At 43.0% G+C, this 20,826-nt stretch overlaps 1 protein-coding gene across 10 annotated transcripts in view; it reads right to left on the bottom strand.

Annotated features, from left to right (window-relative positions):
- The window catches only part of Itsn1 (intersectin 1), a 188,675-nt gene that overhangs the window by 134,347 nt on the left and 33,502 nt on the right, over positions 1 to 20,826 (bottom strand). The gene's annotated exons all lie outside the window — the stretch shown is intronic.

Below are 20,826 nucleotides of genomic sequence, written 5' to 3' on the forward strand. Positions count from 1 at the left end.
CACAGTCATACTGCTTACCGTTTTAAAATACTTCTTGTCAGAAAAGGATTTCAGATACACAATAGGGCAGATTCAGACCTCCAAACAAGACACAGTGTTTTTAAAGATGTATGTAGGCTTGGGAGAGAGAGGAAAAAGTATAGACAGTTATAAAAAGAAGTAAATAGTTTTTAAAAAGAAAACAAAGTCTTTAAAGACAGTAAAAGTAATATAAAAGAGTGTAGACAGACAGGTTAAAGGAGCAAAAGTAATTAAAAAAAAGCCACACAAAAATGGAAAAGACACAGAGAGTCTGGATTATGTATATTATTGTGTTTTCTTTGACTAGTTTGACTGTTAATGAGTTAACTGCTGAAAAATATTTGATATTGGGGACTGATAAGCTAAACTAATATAAACTAATATATATAATATATATATACATATATATAATATTTGACTTCAAAATTTGTGTCTAAGGATATGTTACTTTGGAAAAGAGGTTATTTTTTTGTTTCCACAGAAGATGAGAACCTGCAGATTCCCTCAAGACTAATGTGGTTTGATGGAACAAGACTCCCCCACCCCAAAAGGTCTCTGTGAACCCTAAAAATACTTCGCCCAACAAACAGCAGGAAATAATTTCGAGAAAACTACACCCAAATTCCCAAAATGATTGTTTATAAATGTTTGTTTTCATTTAAAGGGGGTTGATTATAAGTGATTAATGGTCACAGTCAATTTCCAAAAAAAAGGGGAGGGGTTGATATAGAGGTGAATACTTTGCATTGGTATGGATCTTGGTCTACTGATACAGATTTAAGGGCAATTTTGTTACATTGTGTGTATGTATATCTGCTCTTGTTTAAGGTGTTGTGTTTGTGCAGCTCATTTAAAAATGTAATGTATAATTAAAAATTACAGATTAATAGTCTTTTATGTAGTCAAACTTGTAATCATATTAGTTTAGTCATCATCCCTGCACTCTGCCCGCTTCCTGTTCCAGTCATCACACCTGCACTCTGCCCACTTCCTGTTCCAGTCATCACACCTGCACTCTGCCCACTTCCTGTTCTGGTCATCATACCTGCACTCTGCCCACTTCCTGTTCTGGTCATCATCCCTGCACTCTGCCCGCTTCCTGTTCTGGTCATCATTCCTGCACTCTGCCCGCTTCCTGTTCTGGTCATCATACCTGTACTCTGTCATTATGACTCTCATCCTTCAGGAAACTTAAGTCAAAGTAAACTTCTTCTATAAGTTACCTATGTCATGAGTGCCTAATTTAATTTTGTTATAGTAAATTTCCACAGTCAACAAGAATACAAGGCACTCATTAGAACTTCTTGGTAAATTTAGTCAGATGTGGCAGTCTGTGTCTGATAATCCCAGCATGCAGGAGGCCAGCTAGAGGCGCCAGTCCTGTACAGCGAAGACACCATCGTAACAGCTTAGCAAAATCAAAGTTTACAGAAACACGGGCTTTAAAGTACACTGTTCTCTCTTTAATACAACTGAAATTCCATGATAGTGGAGTCTCTTTCAAGTATTTCTTTAAGCCTCCGGAAGCCCTTTCCATCCTCCACACCCGTCCTTCATGCTTTTACAGTGCTCACGGACGCCGGACTTCTAACCGATTCGCATTTTAGTTTTCTTCTTTCTTGAACAATTTGCTCCTTCTGGTTCCTCCTCTTTCGCTGGCTGCCTGACTGCACTGAGTGCCCCTCTGGTAACCCCAGATACTCCTTTACACTAACTGTGGGTGGGAGGCTGCTATGTCCCTTTCCTCGGGTCACTTCCAAATGTCAGGCTCCTCAAACGTGCGCACTTTCAGCGGGGTAGGGTGAGAAGTGGCCTGCCACCATCTACATGCTGGCTTAGATTGCGGTAAGGGCCCTGCACAGAGTATACAGTCACAAGTGGCTGCTGGACTCTCAGACCCGCTTCATTCCTCTATCCATGCAGTTTCTCCCATCCCAGTTTCCCCTCTCCCAGGAAGAGGAGACCAAAGCGGCCACCTGTCTGTGGCAGGATGGAGACCTGGACAGGACATTGAAAGAATTTCCAATTTGAGCCACTGTCTGTGGGGACACTGTAGTCTCCAAGCGAGATGGCTGTAGCTCTCTACTCTAAGAACCAGTCCTGATCTTCCTTGCGCACTCAGGGCCCGGACTCCATATCCTTTAGTCTTTGGGAGTCGCTGAACTCTTGTGTTCTGTTGTCTTCTGTATGAGTGACATGCTTCTGATGTGGCAGGAAGACAGAACACACCTGTGGCCAAGCAGCCACATTATGCAGAGGTCTGACAGTCCAGCTGAGAATTGGACATGACAATTCTCTGAGGCTGCAGCTGCCCACTCGCGTCCTTCCCTTCGGCTCACTCAGCACATCTGCAAGCGCCATCGTTTCCCAACAGCATGCTCCTTCACTTAACTCCCAAACAATGCCTCTGTGGCTGACAGTGCATGTGCTCTTCTACCCACAACTGCCCAGCTCTGAATCTGTTTTACTTTTCAAGTAGCCCTGGCTATGCTAGAAATAGTTTTGTAGACCAGGCTGGCCTCGAACTCAGAGATCCACCTGCCTCTGACTCCTGAGCACTGGGACTAAAGGTGTGCACCACCATGCCCAGCTGAGTTCTGGATTGTTTTGTTTTTGTTTTTTGAGACAGGGTTTCTCTGTAGCTTTAGAGCCTATCTTGGAACTCACTCTGTAGACCAGGCTGGCCTTGAACTCACAGAGATCACCCTGCCTCTGCCTCCCAGGTGCTGGGATTAAAGGTGTATGCCACCACCATCCAGCAAGATCTGGATTTTTAAAGCAACTATTTAACACACACTAGAGAATCTGATGTTCATGCTGTCTGACTAACCTCCACCCTCCATTCCTTGCCTAAAATAAAGACAAGTGATCAAATCCTTTGTGCCCAGCCACTCCAGACTCCATCACTTTCTTGCCATTCATTTTGCAAATAAGTATCTCAGGTTCGATGTGTTTCACCTACCGTTAAAGCACCTAGCACTATGAAACACCTGTGGTAGCAGTAACTGCTGTGTCACCTCTGACTCCGGACACGTCAGGGGCTGGCTTGTACTTTGTGCAGTTTCATGCTTAGGTAGTTTCCTTGATTCCTATTTTACTTAATGTCTTTATTAAGGAACAGATGCCAATCATTTAGAATTTAGAAGCTTTTTTCAGAGCTGCTAGTGAAGTAATCAGGTACTTTTCCTTTTATTAGCATTCTGGGTTTTTCTTCTTTCTTTCATGTTGGTAACTGAGCAGCACACGCTAAGCAAGCAAGTACCCTACCACTGAACCACACGTTAGCCCTTACACTGGTTTATAGTGACTGGTCAGTTAACATTAAGTCATCCTAGACTTTTCTGTAATAAACACAATTCAGACTAGCATGTTGTTCTTTTGCAGCTAGGTTTGCTATACAATAAAGTGTCAGGTCTGGAGAAAAGGGATCTATTTACCTTCTTATAAATTACAAAACTCGTAGGCATAAAAGTGACTGGAACTATAAAATTGGAATGTGACCAGGAAAAATTATTTTAGAGATGAATTTTTGAATGAACCTTCAAGAAACCAACATTTGTTATAAAACCATTCCAGAGAGGAGAACTGAGGTGCCGTCAATTTACATTATAGTCAGGGCACTCTTAATATTAAGCATTAAAAGGAAACTATTTCTTTTTAATAAGCACACATTTATTCTACAATAAGTTTCTTCACATTTTCATGCACACCATCCTTATAAATATGTTATGCCTTACTTTAAATATTTCACAGTTCCCTGAGAGGGTCAAAATTAGACAGGAGTATAGTAACTCTCATGGCCAAAGTACATTTACTATCAGTTCCTGTCAGAGAACCTAAGAATAATTGTTGTTTGCCACAGAAATGAATTCCCATCCTATGTGGTTCTCTCCCGCAAAGAACAGCTTGTCAGATGAGGGAAGTAGAGACACACTGCTACAGCTGTTCCTACTTCCCCTGCGCTGAACATCTGCCCAGAGACAAGCCAACAACCGCAGACTCCACTCCCTAACTACACCTCAGAGCGCTTCGGGTCACTGGTCTGAAGCTGGCTATTAGTATATAAGCTATCTAATAAAAATTAAGCCACTTTGAGGACTGAAAGCAGGTGCCTCCCAGCCTTGTTCACTAACCTAACCGTCAAAAGTTGACCTAAGGATGAGATTGGAACCCTCCCGCATTTTCCTCCTGAACCCAAGTCCTTCAAATGCCAGTCACTGTTAAGTTCTACGTTCCCAGGGAACCTTAGATGAAAGCGGGACAGACAGATGAAGAGACAGGACAAACTCTTCCAGGCACTGTCCTTCCTGGCAGTCTGTGGCTGGTCTTTAATTCACAATCCCCAACCTCAGCCTCCCCAGCATGCACAACACTAGTGTAGTAATAGGAGCGGCGGGGCTGCGTCCCCAGCACCCCGGCCGCCTGGCTAGCTTATGCCCCGAAATAACAACACACAAATTGTATTCTTTTAAACACTGCTTGGCACATTTCTATCTAGCCTCTTCTCGGCTAACTCTCTCACCTGGACTGGCCCATTTCTAGTGTAGCCCACGAGGTGGCTTACCAGGGAGATTCTAGCCTATGTCCATCCTGGGTTGGAGCTTCATCGCGTGTGCCTCAGAGAGCAGAGCTCTCGTGTCCGCCCTGGAGATGGGAGCATGGCGTCTCTGCTCCAGAGAGCAGAGCTGTCGAGTCTGAGCTCACTTCCTCTTCCTCCCAGCATTCTGTTCTGTTTACTCCTCCCACCTATGTTTTAACCTACGAGGGCCAGCCAAGCAGTTTATTTTTTTAACCAATGACCTTCCTCCATCACACCAGGTACCATCTTATTACTAAATCCGAAAAATAATTTGGGAAGAGCCAGTGCATTTCAGGCAAGTGACCACACACGACATCACAAGGCCAGCCTCCAGGCTCCACTGCAGCAACCGAAGCCTGCTGCTGGGCCTCTGGCCCCTTATTAGACCCCCGAACTGTTTAGAGTACAGAAGGCCAGCTACCAAGGACAGGCTGTGAGGAGAAACCAAGTTCTCCCATTTTGTTGTCTATATATGCCCAGGATGGGCCCCAGTCAGGGAGCTAGTGAGTGAAGTGAGGTGCAGAAGCCAAAACTACAACAGAAATCCAGTACTTCTGAGCAAAACAAACAAGGCCCCTGTAGCGTGTAGAGAAGCCGAGAAAGGAGAAACTCAACAGAGTGCCTGAGCCTGTGAACACACTGCAGAAGGGACGCAGTAGGGACGAAAGCCACCAGACACCAGAGAGATCTTACAGTGCAAACCTAACTCGGGTACCTGGAGGAACCTACAGCCAGCATTCTGTAGAGGACAATGAAAACAGCACGAAACCGCACACCTAGGAGAATTGAGACATACTGTGATGGCTAATATTGATTAACTAAGGTGAAAGACAACCCTCGGTGTGGGTGGGACCAGACCATGGGCTGGGGCCTGGGATAAAAAGGAGGAAGTGAACTGAGCACCAATACCCTTCCCTTTGCTCCTGATGATAAAGTGAGGACTGCTTCACACTCTTGTTGCCACTTTTTGTTGCAAGCAAAAATAAAACTTTTCTTACATTGTTTCTTATCAGGTGTTTGGTCACAACAATGAGAAAAGTGGCCAAATACAGCAAACTTAAAAAAAAAACAATGACAATTAACATAGTCAACTCCCTAATGACAAAAATGTGGAACTTACCTCATGAATCTTTAGAGCAGCTAAATGGGCCTACAGTGGAATGGGAAGATACACAATCCCAGCAGAGAAAGAGAAACATGGTTTTAAAAGAATGGAAATTTCCGAATACCAGGATAGCTACAAATATGATCCAACACTAGCATAGATGCCAACATCATTAAATAAAGCAGAAAAAAGTCTAGAAAAAGAAAAGCAATATAAATCAAAAGAAATGATAAAAATACAAAGAGGGAAGAAATAAAACAGACAAATTTAAAATCTAGCTCTTTAAAAAGCAGTGGAAATGGATGAGGTAAATTGTTTAGAAATGAAGAGCGTCCCCATCAAGTCTACAAAATTAAGTATGAGGACTAGAGACGACCTAGCGATGACCGGCGACAGAGGAGACAGCGCTTCTAGGAGCTAATTAAAGACACTGCATGTGGACAAGGGGAAACAGACCATTTGAACCCTCTTGTGTTTATTACAGAAAAGGAGAGAAAAGAAAGCCTCAAGTGGATTCAAATTCAAAAAGAATTCCATCAACACTGAGGGAGAAACAACACAAAAGTCAGGCAGAATTCTTCAGAAAGGAAACAGCACTTGCTATTCATCGCCTGTCTTTAATACAAAACCCAGACGGCACAAAATAAATAATGGGCACAGCAAGGCTCCTAGAACACAAATGCAAAACCACTCCCAAAACACAATCTAAATCAACTAATATAATGTATTCTATTGTTAGCATAGAGTAGAAAGGCCATATAACGATTTCCATGGATTCAGAAGAAAATTTATCACGAAATCAACAATTAATAATGAATTTTTAAAATCTCTCAGTGAAGCACAATTTGTAGGAAGCCTCTTCAAAAAGAGAGACAACGTCTACAAAAAGTTCAGCAGGACTTGCTAGAGGACGCGGTGGGTGAGGGCGCCGGCAGCCAAGTCCAAAGACCTGAGCTTGATACCAGGAACCAAACGGTGGAAAGATAGAAAATTTATGCAAGATGTCCTCTGACTTACACAGACACACACACCACACACACACATACCACACACATACACACACACCACACACACCACACACATGCACACACACACCACACACACGTCAATATAGCAAACCCCAGAATCCTTAGGAAACAATAGTAAGCAAACTTTGAAGAGCTGCAGGATGGAAGGCAAATGCACCAACTAAAATCAACTCGATTCTTCTCTACCGGCACAGGGGAACTATAAAGAGAAACTAAGAGGAGTGACCGCAGCATAGAGAGAGGGAGCAACTGTTTGAAGGGAACCCAGGTCCAGTTCCCAGCACCTACATGGTGCTTCAGGACTACCCACAACTCCATCTCCAGAGGCTCTGGTGCTCTCTTCTGACCTCTGTAGGCACCAGACATGCACAGGTGCACATACTTACACACAGGCAAATACTCAAATACATAAAATAACTCTAAAACAATTTTAAAGGAAAAATAATCTTAATTTGAGTTAGCACCACAAGACTCTAACATTGCTCAAAAATTACAGGAAAAAAATAACACATGGACCACACCAGCAATGGCAACACTTGGGAGGCTAAGGGGGATGGTGTCAAATGTTAAGTAGTTTGGAATACAGGTGAGACCCTGTTTAGAACAAAGCAAACACTGGTCCTTCATACTGAAAACAACAAAATATTACTAAGAAAAAAATTCAAGAAGACCTAACCAATGAAAAAATACTATCATAAACTGTAAGGTTCAATTTATTAGACCAGCAATACTCTTCTAACAGACCTGAGCATTTCAAGCAATCTCAATCAAAGTCCCAAGACCTGTAATGGGAACTGGAAAGCTGGCATTCATACTACACAGAAATAGAAGGCCCACTGAGAATTAAAAAGAGCACAGCGAAGGGGGGGTGGGGGAGATGGGGCGCTACCCCATCTGAATTCAAGAGTCTCTAGGAGACAATAGTCAAGAACCTGAGAACCGCTGCCTAGAGGTTGGCCATACATGTTTGCCATCTGAGTTTTGGCAAAACTGCATAGGCAACTTAAAGGGGAAACAAGCCTTTTCGACAGAGCAAAACCAGCTAAGTAGCCATGCAGGCACCCTGAAGAATAAATCAAAGAACACTGACCCAAATGTCATCGAACACAAAAATTAACACAGAAAAACCACACAAGCTTTAAGTGAAAGATGTTTTAAAGACTGGAAGATATGCTTGTGTGTCAAGTCAGTTTCTTTCAACAAAGATAGCAAAGATAAAGAGAATAAACCCAAGTCACAGTAGACAAACACTTCTAACACACACATCAGGCATGAAACCCATGTCCAGCAGACATACAGGACTCTAGCAACTTCAACTCAACAAGCACACAAAATGACAACCCACAGATCCGCCACCAGGGGAGCACACGCCATTGCCACTCTCTGCCACAGGTCTAATGTGAAAATGTCTGACCGTGCCCTGTGTTGGCACGGATGGCGTAGAGCCGCACAGCTGCTCTGGGGGTGGAAAGCATAAGGCTGACACACGCTGCTATAGTCAGCTACACAGCTGGTCACTGATCCCAAGGGCAGCGGTGCTAAGGGAGTGGGATCCTTAGGGGTAAACACGTGTGAAATGTCATAATAAAACCAAGTACGCCGTACGATAACTCAAAGATTTTTTTAAAGACAACATACAAACAGAAGGTGGAACCAGGGGTTTTCAGTGTATGTGTGAGTTTGTCTGTGTGTGGCTTGTGCACACACATAAGGAAGCCTGAGCACAACCTGCAGGGCTCCATCTGTTTCTGCCCCCACCCAACTGCTGGCGAGGAGTCACAAGTAAACACCTCCACGGCTTTTCACTAGAGCTGCACTGCAGCCCAGAACTACTGTTTCAGTTTGGGTTTTTATCTTTTTATTGAAACACTTTAAGATTATCTTAAAAGCTGGTTTGTATGTCTTATCTCATTCAAAGGACAACTCAAAGTCCTCTCCTAATCTAGATACTGGTCGAGAATGTCCCAAAGACTCTGAGTTGGCTTAGTTGAGGATTTACTAGCATGACCCTTGCTACGGAAGAGCTGTCAGTGAGTGAGAGTTAATAAGGAAATGTGTGTGCATGTGTAAGGACAGTTAGGCATCAGAAAAGAACTAAGGAACAATTGAAGCACAGCTGGTGTGCACCAGCCAGTTTAATCCGATGGTGGGAACTGCACAGACGGCACAGTGAGTCAGTGCTTCCACAGCCTGTGGTTATGACCTTTCAAAAAAAAGAACTTAATCAGAAAGTACTGAGTCCTAGAAAGCAGTCAGGCTGGAGCAGAGAGCAGACAAGGACACTGATCCAGTCCATGAAGACCCTGCCAGAGAAGGGAGGAAGAAGAAGGAACTGAGGGGAGGCAGTACACGGCCACTAGAACACTGAACAATCAAGTGTTCACTTCTCAGATGGAGGTGCACGCTCTGAAATTTTAAGCATCTGTTATACGAAAGCTGGGTGTCTTGTTGATTAATTCTTGCTAAGAAAAAAATCCTTCTGGCCGGGCAGTGGTTGTGTACAACTTTAATCCAGAACTTGGGAGGCAGAGGCAGGATGATCTCTGTGAGGTTGAGCCCAGCATGATCTACAGAGCAAGGGCTAGGACAGCTAGGGCTACACAGAGAAACAACAGAAAACAAATTCTTCTGAAGTATTTACACTCACTGCCATGTCTGCAGCCCGGCCGCCCACAATTCCTGTCTATCAATGAAAACGGACAGAAGATAACAGGAGTGAATTCGGAAAACCGAGGAGAGAAGGGAAACCCAATTTCCCCAGCTGTAGGCAACCTGTATTGACACCTGGAATTTATATCTCCTTTTTGCCTTTTTCCAAGGAATATAAAATTGTTATCTTCTTTTGCACGGAGCACATAGTACAAGCTTTGGGTAAATTCCTAAAACAGCAAACATGCTGCCGGGTTTCAAACTTCTGGACAGAAAGCACTACTAGGAACAGAACCCAGAACCTTGCACATGCTACACAATTACATACTTAGCCTAGACTTAGGTAGTACAAGTAAGGCAAAGACTCCAATCTATGAAAGAAAACAGAAAACAAGCTAAATACTAAGAAATGAAGAACTGGGCAAATGGGGCTTTTCAGAGTGTGGATGAAGTTGAAATTATTAAACCATTGCTAGGATATGTGAGAAGCTTCTCGTTTCTGCTTTAGAAAGGAGGGCTAATCACTGAACGCTTGCAGAACAGACACTGACCTGTGGGGCTCTGGTGTTCTTACTAAAGCCCCAAATGCTGGGCTCTACTTATAAACACCATTTGTGATGAGAAAAGCATGCTGAGATAGACTTGTCGCTGCATTTGAAATGTTTGCCTGTCATAAATACAGATGAACATAAAATATTTAATAATTATTAAAAATTTAAATGTACAATTAGGGAGTTGGTTCTAGCACATAAACACTAAATTTGACAACTTAATGTAGGCAAATTTTAATTATGAGGAACAAAATTTCTAGTCAAAATTATTGGCATCATTACAACCTTTAAATTTCATTTATATCAAATAATTGTAACTAGTTTTAAACATACTTGAAGAATCAATAATTATGTAGTTCATATAATTGGCACATTTCTAATATGCCAAACAAGGGCTAATTTGGGCTTAATGATTCAAAAACTAAAAAGTAGACTATGAACATATATTTTCATTTAATTACTGAAAGCAAATCCCTCAAATAAATCTCATAATTACATATTCCTTATGAATAACCTTATAAAATAATCCTCTTACAAACACAAGGAAGCTTGTCAAGACTACCAGAACAGAAGTCATAGCAGGGAGAGGCGGATGGTGGCTGTTCAGTGTAAGGAGGCCACTGACCCATTGCTGAACACACACAGATGATGTGGGATTTCCCTCTGTATGTTGTGATTAGCATTGATAAATAAAGGAACTGCTTTGAACCTAGAGCAAGGCAGAACTTAGGTAGGCAGGAAAATTAAGCTGAATGCTGGGAGAAAGGAGGCAGAGTCAGAGAGAAGTCATGTGGCCCCTCTGGAGACAGACGCTGGAACTTTAACAGGTAAGCCACAGTGACGTGGTGATATAAAGATTAACCGAAATGGGTTAAATTAAGATGTAAGAGTTAGCCAATAAGAAGCTAGAGCTAATGGGCCAAGCAGTGATTTAAATAATATAGTCTCTGTGTGATTATCTCGGGGATCTGAGCTGCTGGACAGCTCCATGCAACACACAGACACGTGGTCTCAGCACTACAGGGCAAAGCTACTCCTGGTGGAGTGTTCTGCAGTGCTGGGACTCCAGGAGCCAGCTAAGTGCTCGACCACTGAGCTATGTCTCCTGTTCTCGGTGTGTGGCCCAGGCTGTCCTCTAACTGGCAGTCCTGCACCTCAGCTTCCCACTGGGACATGCCACCATCATGACAGGACAAGGGATCGATTACAAGTGGCTTCCTCCTGCTATTTCAAGTTTACAGCCGCCCGGCAACACTGACGACTAAATGAGTGTCCCCTAAAAAAGGCAGGCTGGTTGGCTAGAAGGATGAAGGGTCAGAGGAACCTCTCCATCCCCAGATTTAAGAACACTTCATGGGCTAGTGGGATGGCTCAGCAGGAAAGTCAGTTATGGTATTAGGTAATACAATTACTCATTTCATGAACAGTAAGTGGCTGAGGTTACAGGTCAGTGGTAAAATGCACTTGCCTAGCATACAAGAGGTCGTGGATTCAATCTGTAGCAGAGGGAGACAGAAACTGAGAGACAGAGTAGATAAAAGGGGAGGAGACAGAGTTTTTAAACTGTTTCAAAGTTATAAAAATTTTTATAATTTTAAGTCAAAGAACCTACAAAATAGAATATTGAAACCAATATAAAATTTGCAGTCATGAAACACTGAGCAGAAACAGAAAACAGAAAAATAAGTCTTAACACCCTGAAAAGTAGTTTCAGGCACAATAATAAGAAGACAGGCAAGAAGTGCCCTCTGGTGTGAGGGTGGCAATATCCAACAGCTCCCGGTTAGATGGGAGGCTCGGTCTCCGTGAGTGTCCACCCTGGGTCAAAACCCATGACTGAAGAGGTCTTAGACCCTGGGGAGGGGAACCTAAGATGGCCTGCTTAGCTGAACTGATACAGTATCAAACCACCCCCTAGATACCCACAGAAAAAGGCCCCAGCAGTAAAAAGAAATGCCTCTCCTTGCAGGGAATGGGAGAAAGTGCAAAGATCCATGGCTACACAAAATGCTGAGAATAAAGAAGAGTTGAAGGCTAAAACCTAGACAAGAGATTCACACCACCCCTAAGAGCTCAGAACACCGAGGAGAGGGGCAGAAGAATGTAAGAGCCAGAGAATATTGAGAAATAGGGAGAGGGACGGAGAAATACCATCTGCTAAGCAAGACATGGCCATGGCAACCACGAACTCAAAGCAGCAGTGTATACTGGCACAGAAGTCAGCCTCCTAACAGTTGGCTGTGGAGAGGAAAGTGGCCCTACCACTTGCTCCTGGTGTGTTAGCAAACGGCAGACTCCGGGAGAGGCACGGTCCAGATGTACAGTGACGTCCTACTCATCAGCCTCTGATGGTCTGTTCCAAATCCAAGATCACATAGACAGGCCTAGTCAATAAACAAAACCAAAACTAATAATAGGAAAAAGGTATTTTTAATGAAGACAATAGGGAAACAGGAGTGCAAGGGGGGATCCGAATACATGGTGTATTTTTGTAAAATTGTAAAGAATAAACAAAAAACGTTGAGAGAAAGCTCTAATCTTTTTGAGAAAGTCTGCTATGAGCAGAAAAAAAAAAAGGGACTATACCCTGCGCAGTAAGTGAGACTCACAAATTCCACTCTTGTGATGGCTAATTGAGCAGATAGACAAAGTGCAGAATGTCACCCTGTGAGACGACACATACAGGCAGAAGGTATACAAAGCTCTTTAGAAACAGAGAAAAGATATTGAAAGTCAGACAATAAGCAGACAAAGAAACTGACAACTCCCAAACATATAGCAACCTGATCAATGCAGTATTGTCAAGCGGCTTCTATACATGCTGTAAAGGAGCACACAGCTGACTACAAATTAGATCTCAAAACTAAAGAGTGGAGACTTAACTAAAGGAAAAAGGCGAGGAGATTTAGAGACATTAACACTGTGTCTGGAAAACTAGTGAGTCCCCTTCTAAAAGGGAACAGGATTTCAAACCCAGAATGCGTGTGCGTGCGCACGTGTGTGTCTGTCTGTGTGTCTGTGTGTGTCTATGTCTGGGTTGGGGGAGGAAGAAGGAAGGACCAGTGTCCAGCAATCACTGCCAGGCCAGCTGTCAGCATGTCACTTGGCAACACTCACTGGTTCTTTCTTGCAGCTTACCTCCCACAAAGGAATGCTGGGGTATCTTGCCTAGAGCGCTTCCATAAGCGGATCTGAACTTTAGTTCTCCTAAATTGCCCTTGTTCTAATATTTGAAGAGGAGAATTCACTGGGCAACATGACACAGCTGCAATACAAAGGTGACAAATGAGGGATCGCCAAAAGGAGACTGCATTTCTGAGAAAGATGAGTCATGGCGAGTCACCTGCTACTGTAGAGGGACATTCCAAAGGAATCACCTACTACTGTAAAGTAACATTCAAAAGGAACTATCTAGTTTTTGTTTGTTTGTTTTTCGAAAAGTCACACGAGCAACCAAGGCTGGCTCAAAGCTGAGCTGCAGAAACAGGAGACCAGGTCCTGGGAGGTCTTAAGAGTCTATTTCAGCTGCTACACAGAAAGCACCTTGTATGCCAGGTGATTCCACAACATTCCTACTTCTTTGGCTTATTTCAGTAAAACACTCTGCTAGCTGCAATAAGGACGCATTATATAGGCGGAGGAGCATCGCGAAAGGAAAAGAAACACGAATGCACTGCTTTTAAAATGAGCCAAGCTAGGCAGTAGTGGTACGTGCCTTTAATCCCAGCACTCGGGGCAGAGGCAGGCGGATCTCTGTGAGTTCGAGGAGAGCCTGGTCTACAAGGGCAAGTTTCAGGACAGGCTCCAGAGCTACAGAGAAACCCTGTCTCAAAAAAAAACAAAAAACAAAAAACAACAATAACAACAAAAATAAACAACAACAACAAACACGAGCCAAAAGGGGATAGCGAGGGTTCCTCATGATTGAAATCACATACAGTTCTTGTGGAGGACCCAGGTTCAGTTCCCAGCATCCCTGCCAGGTGGTTCACAACTGCTCATAACTCCAGCTCCATGGATCTGATGGCCCCTTCTGACCTCCCTGGGCACCCGTGCACAGAAGCACACCCATACACGCACATAGAAATGAGCCCATAAAAGAGCCAATCATCATAAACATTTGACACTGGAATTACACTGAGTGTGTGCAGTGAATCTGCAACAGACACATGATGGAGAAGCCTGCAAACACTTCACACAGTTGACTTCTCACAGACGCGGCCCCTCCATGAGAAGCAACGACTATTAGACTCTCCAGCCAGTTAAAACCTGTGGAAACTCAAGGGAGATGCTTTATGATCTCTTAAATCTCTCTAGGCTGCTAAACCCTTGTCTAGTCAGGGCAATAAGAAAAGGTGCAAAGGAATCTGATCAGACATAGATGCTGTTGCCTCCTGCTACAGCTGAAGACTATTTACCATGCTGATGAAGGGGTGAAGTCCAAGAGGGAAGGGGTACACCTGCAATGGAACGCCAGCAAAAGGCACTGCTAACCGTGAATGGAGGCAAAGGACAGGGCAGTCGTTAGCAGAAAGGACTGTGCTCTGCTAATTGACATAGAGCACCTCTATGCACAAGTTTTATTACTACTTGGAAGGTTTAGGGCTAAAGGTGTTCAAAGCATTAACATCACTAAAATACAGCAGAAAACCAGACTATTTCTGCAAGCAATGGACAAAAGTTCCAACATGTCATGTCACTTCACCTGATCAAGATATACAACAAACCGCCTGGAGCTGAGGAAATGGGGGAAGCTGAAGCGCTGCGCTGTCAACGCCACCCCACCGGGGACTGTGTTCTTTTGTTATGGTTTTTAATTTTCGAGACGAGGTTTTTCTGTGTAGCCCTGGAACTCGCTCCGTAGACCAGACTGGCCTTGAACTCACAGAGATCCACCTGCCTCTGTCTCCCAACTGCTGGGATTAAAGGTGAGCTAAACAATGCCTGACACATGCTCTCTAGGTGGATCCATTAAAGCACAGGAAAGAAAATTATGAAGTTTCTAATTTAAATTAAAAAAAAAGATTCACAAAGACAGTATGACTCAAAATAAAGAAGAGAAAAATATTCAAATATTCTCCATTTTGTACTTCTTAAGAAAGGTCCAAATTCTTCTAATACCAAATACTTTGTTTAAACTGATTGTCTATTTAGGTAAACATGTTTAAACACAATCTAATACATCTAAAATTCCCCTCTTAAGCAGGTTTGTTCTATCAAGAGTTTGCTGCAGCTAATTTCATTATTGCAAAATTCATTCAGACAACGAAGCTTCAGGATTCCAGGTGAGACGAAGGAGATTTTAATTACTGGTACGGAAGGGAAGAAGAGTTCATTCATTAGACACACAAATCACTAAATATCATTCCTGTAAACGTGGACGTTATAAAACCAACCCTCACTCCCTCTCTGCAAAAGCCTTTTTCTGGAGACAACACGGTTGATCATATCAAATTTTTGCTGGAGGGAAATTTTACTTAGGAATCTAGTCAACTTTCTTAAAGGCACTGTACCTTGAAAAACTTACCATAAAGCAACAAATGAAGGCCAGGAAAATCAAAAAATAGAGATGCCTAGCTGGACATGGTGGCCACACCTTTAATCCCAGCGCTTGGGAGGCAGAGACAGGCAGATTTCTGTGAGTTCAAGGCCAGCCTGGTCTATAAATCAAGTTCTAGGACACAAGGTTACACAAAGAAACCCATTCTTGGAAAAACTAACTAAATAAATAATAGAGATTCCTGATATTAAGGAGAGCCCTCTCAGCACTGGTGGGAGGGCCAATTATGAAAAGTAAGATAGAATATTTTACTTAATTTGCCAAATGTAAATAGACTAAATATTTTTAGCCATTATAATTCTTGCTTGATAACTGTTTTACTATATGTAATTTTACTATGTTAAAGTTAAAACCTTGGTGTAGGAGATCTTTCTTTCTATGTGTCGCTTGTATTGGCTAATGAATAAAGAAACTGCCTTGGACTGATAGGGCAGAACTTAGATAGGCAGGGAAGACGGAACTGAATTCTGGGAGGAAGAAAGCAGAGTCAAAGAGATGCCATGGATCTGCCTGAGACGGACACTGGGAATTTTACCCAGTAACCACTGCCACATGGCGATACACAGATTAATAGAAATGGGTTAAATTAAGATGTAAGAATTAGCCAATAAGAAACTAGAGCTAATGGGCCAAGCAGTGATTTAATTAATAGAGTTTCTGTGTGGTTATTTCGGGGCTAAGCTAGCCAGGCAGCGCTTGGGACGAACAAGCAGCCCCTCCGTGCAATGAAACCTTCCTTTTTATTTAGACTAAACAGGGAAGATGATGTGGGAGGTCCTTCTGTATATGTATTGCTCTTATTGGTTAATGAATAAAGCTACTTTGGCCTACAGCAGGGCAGAATATAGCAAGGTTGGAAGAGATATATAGAGAGAGTAGGCAGAATCAGAGAGACACCACATAGTTGACAAAGGAGAAAGACACCTACTGGTAGGCCACTGCCTCATGGTGATACATAGATTAGTAGAAATGGGTTAATTTAAGATGTAAGAGATAGTTAATAAGAAGCCAGAGTGAACAGACCAAGCACTGCTGTAATTAATAGTTTCTGTGTGATTATTTGGGTCTGGGCGGCCGGGACACAATGAGCATTCTCCTCTTACAGCGCCACTTAAAGATTTTTTTGAAATTATTTATCTGTGCCTGTATACATACTTATTAATTTATTTTTGTCTGTACACACAAATACTTGTGCATGGGCTTCAGCACATGTGTGGAGGTCAAAGGGCAACTTGTGGGAGTCAGGTCTCTCCTCCCACCAGGTAGGTCCCAAGAATTGAGTTCAGGCTATCATGTTTGGCAGCAGGCTGCTTTATCCATTGAGCCATTACTAGCTCTTGAACCAGGCACAGTGGCACACACCTGTAACTCAGCACTTGGAAGATAAAGGCAGAGCTGAGAGCATAAACGATGCACAACAAAACCCCATGTGGAAACAGAAAGAGTGATCTTGCTGTGTGCTCAACAGGGCAAAACAGGTTACAACAGTCATACAACCAAATGCATGACTTAAAAAGTTCTCACCCAGAGCAGACTTATGTGGTACTTTATTTTAGAAAATAAAGAGGGAAACAAAGCAAAATACTAAAAGCTAGGTAGGTTGTACAATATGCACTAACAATCCAGAGCTTAAACAATGATTTAGTTATAATTTCCACGTGCATTAGATCAAACAAGAGAACGTGTGGAGGCTCCCTAAACTGGGGACTTCCCCAAGGCTGAAAGCCCAGAGGAAAAACCAATGTCTCTCACATTCTTTAGGGAATGAAGGGCAGCCAGGAGGACTTAAGCACTGCAACACACATTTGACACCGACATTCTGGGGGAAAAGAAATGAGAGCAACAGAGGAGGGAGTGCAGGGCAGCACTCTGCTAACGGTGGGGCACGTAGTTAGCACAACCTGATTCCAAGGCAAGGAAGCAGCATCAGGTGCGGCAATCAAGTCCAGAACAGCCCCAGACCTGACATACGGACATAAGTCAGTGCCTCTAATGCCAGCACTGGGAGACAGAAGCAGGAGGATCTCTGAGGTTTTGTGCCAGCCTGGTCTATGCAGTGAGTTCCAGGAGAGCCAGCCAGGGCTCGGTAGAAAGCCGTCTCAAAGAAGGGGTGGAGATGAACGGAAGTAGCATGAAAGAATTTAAGACTCATCTTCTTTAATTCATTTATTTCGGTTTTCAAAGATCAAAGGCAGGTGCCACAACACCAGCCTATAAGGAAGTCAAGGAAGGCATCCCAAAGGAAGCCACACACATCCCTGTCATCAGAGAGAGCCGAGATACGATCGTTCTATGGGACTGTACTTGAGATCCTCCTGCTTCAGTCTCCCACGTGCCCAACAAGCTGGTTTCTTCTCTTAACATACACTACAGACACCGCAGAACCGGAACTGTAAAAGCCACTCCTTTTATTACTCTCAGAAAACTGAATGAAGTTGCTCAAAATTAGTCACAGTCACTATTAAAACAGCTGATTCATAGGGCTTACGGGATTATCCACCCGCAATTATGGAATTTTCCATGAAAACAGACTGTCGATTAATGACTTAAATTAACCTTTACATTGACAACATCTGAAATCCTATTTTTCATTTCCCTCCTAGAAGAGGCAACATACAGAAATTTTGCAAAAAAAAAAAAAAAAGTTCTTCTGTTGCCTATTTAAAGAAAGCAGAGTTGGATCTAGGCTGGTACAGATTCACCATCTGTGTCCCATTTCAATAAAGTGGCTAACACTTAGATTCCTACTACAGCACAACCTAAGGAAGCTGCTCCAGGAGGGATCACACCTTTGGGAAGAAACTGGCAGGAACAAGTCTCTCCCTTCCCAGCAGGCAGTGACAATGAGCCACCACAGACAGCAGTCACAAGGGCAACTGTTAACCATAACCAGAGACAAGCTTCCAGCTCCAGCCCATGTGCGCTGCTTAGCTTCCTTCTAAGCCTCAGATAGTTCATCTTAAATCATGCAGGTATTAAACAGACGTGGTACTGAACCCAGAGGGTTCCTAACCCTGATTCTTTGGACCAACTTTAAGCCAGGCCTCTTTGAGCTCTCTCAAATATGCCCCTCCCTCAACTCCCTCTTGTCTTCAGCATGTCTAGGTTGCTTTTAGAGAGATTCTGCTAAGGCAGTTTAGGAAGAATCCTCTCACCTTGACAGTTAATCATGAAAGATATCAGAACAAGTTCCTCACCCTTCGTTTTTGATGTCTAAGCCCTTGGCTGTCTTCAGCAAGACTACCATTAGCTCGGTGTTTGCACCTCCAGTCTCTCTTGCCTCTCTCTGTCTGTCTCTCTTTCTCTCTCTCTCTTATACACGCACACACACACACACACACACACACACACACACACACACACACAGTGGTGGCTGAATAGGTATGGCCCCTTTAGAATGCTTGGCCTATAAGAAATGGCACTATTAAGAGGTGTGGCTTTGTTCAAGTAGCCCCAGAGAGAGTGGTTTCCCATGTGGAACCATGCCCAGGCTCCCTGACTCCCTCCCTTCCTCTGTCCTGGGGAGAGTCTAGAACGTTTCTCTCTATTGTGCTCTTTGCGAGCTCTTGGTATAGACTTTGGCTGCAGACTCCTGCTTACTGACTCTCATATTCCCTTGAGAGCAAGATTTGTCCTTGGGATTCCCCGCATCTGTCACGTGGCTGGGCCATAGACACTTGGAAGCTGTGTATTGAATGAAATACTGAGAGCCATGTGCTCACCACTTCATCTCCAGCGGCCACTAAGTCATCACCTACATAAATTCAGAATAAGCAAGGGTTTTTCCCTACTGATTCCTCTAAGAGTGAAAAATTACAGTAAGGTTTGGAGCCAGTTCTCATTGCTAAAAGCAACAACTAAACATTAAAGCAAAAAGAAGGGATTTTACAACGTACTTTGATAACAAACATGTTGTGAGGAATAGAACAGAAATGACCTATTAGCTCTTAAACCTTATATATAAGATCATCCACATGATTTTCACACCATTTACCCATGGTTCCGAGAAAAATACACAATATAAAGTGCAATTAGTAAGACTGAACTTACACCTTTTCAAAGAAATAAAAAAGCAATCAAAACATTCAGCTGAAGATTCTAACGCACAGGAGGCAAGTTGTCTTCCTTACGAAACGAGGTAGCGCATCCCATAAACATTCTGCTAGAATACCAACAGTCAAAATGTTTGGAAGTTCCCTCGATCTGCACACAATAGCACACACTATTCTCAGAAACAGTTTTCATTTATTTGGCCTGAAAAATCAAACAAATTCAGCCAACATCAGAGGCTGCCTGTTTGTTTTATGTTCCTATATCAAAGCCTGTGATTGCTGGCTTTTAAGGGCCTTTAAAAAAAATCAAGGTGTTTTAAATAAGATCCAAGTTGTAGATAAAATGAAAGCCATTTTCAAACACTCCAGAAACCACTGGCAACTGTCTGCCTGAATGCTGTTTCTAGAAGTCATCTCATTTGATCCTAAGTGTTTATCCTAAGTGTTTATTTATATCTAAGCATAAACATAACAAAACCAAGCCATGAATAGGAAAAAAATTTTAAAAAACACTTGCAAAAAGAGGAGTTCCACCCTTGAGAAGCCACCAGCCCAAATCCTTAGGTCTTCACATCCTACAACTTGAAGGTGGCAAAATCTACATGTATCAGATTGTCTCACTGTGTGACAAGCTCATGGCTATGTACATCCCAGGGAAGCTGGAAAAGAGCTTATCCCTCTTGGAATTGAAGAAAAAGGGATGGGTAGAGGAGAGGTAGAAGCAGACAAACACTGGCACAAGATAGCCCGACAACAGGCAAACTGATTCAGACTGTCCAGTCACGGTGAAAGGTGTTACTGTAAACAGTAACCCAACCCTGAAAGTGGAGAGGCCAGAGGATGTGCAGGCGAGCACTCAGCACACGCAGTTCAATTACCTTGCTATTAACTTATCCATACCCAGACTCACCGCTCAGGACTAAAAACAGGATAGGAGGATTTTATAGCATCCCAACGAAGACCACAAATTCCAAACATTTATTAGAACGTACACCAGGAAATTAGAGAACACAACATACATTTCTAGTGTTAAAGACGAAAAAAGAAATGAGATGCTAACAACACCTTGCTTTTTATATAGCACGCATCTGTGAAAAGCTTAAATATGGTCTACATTTTTAAAATCTAATTATAGTGATTCTAACAACATGCCTGCGAACAAGGTAGAATGTAAACATCTTGCTTCCGCTTAGCTACTGATTTATTTAATCACGTTGCTAGTTAGATTCTGGTTCAGTCAGCACAGTATCTCAAGCCCCGCAGATGCGAGTCTCTGATTAC

The sequence above is a fragment of the Microtus oregoni genome, unplaced genomic scaffold (assembly GCF_018167655.1).
Source record: "Microtus oregoni isolate MIOR12 unplaced genomic scaffold, Mior012 000023F_ref0000262, whole genome shotgun sequence".
Taxonomy (NCBI): domain Eukaryota; kingdom Metazoa; phylum Chordata; class Mammalia; order Rodentia; family Cricetidae; genus Microtus; species Microtus oregoni.